Source organism: Piliocolobus tephrosceles, chromosome 1 (assembly GCF_002776525.5).
Source record: "Piliocolobus tephrosceles isolate RC106 chromosome 1, ASM277652v3, whole genome shotgun sequence".
In the NCBI taxonomy this organism is placed as follows: domain Eukaryota; kingdom Metazoa; phylum Chordata; class Mammalia; order Primates; family Cercopithecidae; genus Piliocolobus; species Piliocolobus tephrosceles.
The window spans coordinates 86,571,523-86,574,155 of NC_045434.1; the positions used below are offsets into that span (position 1 = coordinate 86,571,523).

At 48.8% G+C, this 2,633-nt stretch overlaps 1 pseudogene; it reads left to right on the plus strand.

Annotated features, from left to right (window-relative positions):
- Positions 1–242: 242 nt before the first annotated feature.
- On the plus strand, positions 243–1,658 carry LOC111527229 (annotated as a pseudogene).
- The last annotated feature ends 975 nt before the right edge of the window (positions 1,659–2,633 follow it).

Consider the following 2,633-nt stretch of genomic DNA (forward strand, 5'->3'; position numbering starts at 1 on the left):
TTAAATGGCAATGGTTTATATAGGATCATGCTACCTGGGGAATGCCAGAAGGAGAGACTCACAGGCACGGATCCTCTTTTTCCCTAAAACTGACTCTAGAACTGCATGAGGAGCTGCCAGATTCCATGGTTCCCAATAAACAGTTCCCTCACTGAAAAAAGCTACTGGATTTGTGGATGGCAGTTTCAAAGTGAAAGGCCCACCTCTTGTTTGGAAGGCTGCTCCTCTGATCATTTATCAGAATGAGCCTCCAGGCCCCACCCAGACTCCTGGAGCTGGTGGGGCAGAGCCTGCTGAGGAACCAGTTCTTGGCCATCTTCACCCTGGAGGAGCTGGCAAAGGAGGTCTTCTGTCTGCTGTTCATAGCAGCCTTCAGCAGGAGATGCTGTGAGATTCTAAAGGCCATGGCACAGGCCTGGCCCTTCCCCCGCTTCCCTCTGGGGTCCCTGATGAAGACACCTCATCTGGAGACCTCGTGAGCTGTGCTGAAGGGACTTGATATGCTGGCCAGAAGGTTCGCCCCAGGAGGTGGAAACTTCAAGTGCTGGATCTGCAGGATGTTGATGAGAATTTCTGGACCATATGGTCTGAAGCCAGGGCCCTGTCCTGCTCCCCAGAGGCCATGAGTAAGAGGCAGGCAGTGGAGGACTGTCCAAGGACAGGACAGCACCAGCCCTTGACGGTGTTCATACACCTCTACATAAAGGAAAATACCCTGGATGAATGTCTACGCTACCTCTGTGGGTGATCCACTAGAGAAGAGGTTTAGTACACCCGTGTTGTAGTAAGGTACAGAATTACTCAATGCCCATTTCAAATTTCAGAAATTTATTGGGAAAGGTATACCCAGACAGCAGTATTCACGAGTTGGAAGTCTGGAAAAAGTGCTCACTGAATAGAGCAGGAAAGTTTGCACCTTACCTGAGCCAGATGAGCAATCTTCACAAACTCTTTTTAGTCTTCGGTTATGGGTGTGAGTTATACATGTGCGGCCAAACAGCAGTTCATTCCTGACTTGGACTTTCCATTCGTCTGCCTGGAACCCCCAGACGCTTTATATAAGAAAGGTCAATAATATTAAAGAGCACCTGGAGCACCTGCTCAGATGCCTCAAGAACCCCTTGGAGGCCTTTACATTCTGTCATGCTTACCTAGCTGATCGGGACATGCAGTGTCAGTACCCAAGCCTCAGTCAGCTAAAGCAGCTGCATCTGATTCATATCCTAGTGTGGACCACCAATCTTGAGCCCCTTGGAGCTCTGCTAGAGAAAGCTGCTGCTACTCTTGAGACCCTCGTCTTAGAGGACTCTCGGATCCAGGACTCCCAACTCCGGGTCATCCTGCCTGCCCTGAGCCGCTGCTCCCAGCTCACCACCTTCTACTTTCACGGAAATAAGACCTCCGTGAATGCTCTGAAAGTCCTATTGCGTCACATAGGCGGGCTGAGCAAGTTAAGACTGGAGACAGATCCTGCCCCTCTGGAGAGTCTTGACAACAGGGGTCATGTCAATTGGGAGATCCTCGCCCCAATTCGGGCTAAGCTGATGCCTACACTCAGTGAAGTAAGGCAGGCCAAGAGGATCTTCTTTGGTGCCGCCCCCTGCCCTTCCTGTGGCTCGTGGCCATCTGAGAAACTGGAGCTCTGTCTTTGCTCCTAGGGAAGGCCTGGTTAGTGGGACGGATAAGCTGTGTCCCAGACACTTGGGCACTAAACTCTAGGACATAGGTACATTTTTTTTCTTTTTTTTTTTTGAGACAGAGTCTCACTCTGTCACTCAGATTGAAGTGCAGTGGCACAATCTCAGCTCACTGCAACCTACGCCTCCATGGTTCAAGTGATTCTCCTGCTTCAGCCTCCTGAGTAGCTAGTGTTACGGGCATGTGTCACCATGCCCAACTAATTTTTGTATTTTTAGTAGAGACAGTGTTTCACAATGTCGGCGAGGCTGGCCTTGAACTCCTGACCCCGCCTCTGCCTTCCACAGTGCCAGGTTTAAAGGCATGAGCAGCCAGGCCCGGTCAGGTGCATCTTAAAGGAAGCACAGAACAAGTGTGTTTCAGGCATGTGCTCACTGTGAGTAGAAAAACAAAGGTGACTAAGCAGGGGGCAGTACTGGGTGAAAATGCTGACTTGACGTCAATGAGGCCTTCAGGGACCTGTGTCCTAGAGTCAGAAATAGAACCTCAAGTTCTAGAGTGATGCCGGAGTTACCACCGCAAGGATGGTTATTAAAAAATGTCAAAAATAAATGGAACCTGAATGGAAAAAAAAATTGTAATTCTAACACATAGCTGAGACAAGGACTTCGGCTAAGGTAATTAGGCTAATATATATATTTTTTTTTTTGAAAAGCCCTATAAATTAAATGATGTTTGTCTTTATCTGTTTTGCATTGCTGGAACAGAATATCTGAGACTGGATATAAAGAAAAGAGGCTTATTTGGCTCACAATTCTGGGAGCTGGGAGGTCCGAGATTGGGCAGCTGCATCTGTTGAGGGCCTCAGGCTGCTTCCACTCATGACTATAAGTGGAAGGGGAGCAGACATGTGCAAAGAGGTCACATGGCAAGAGAGGAGGCAAGAGAGAGAAACTGAGGAAGCCAGACTCTAAAAGCCCACTCTCACCAGAACT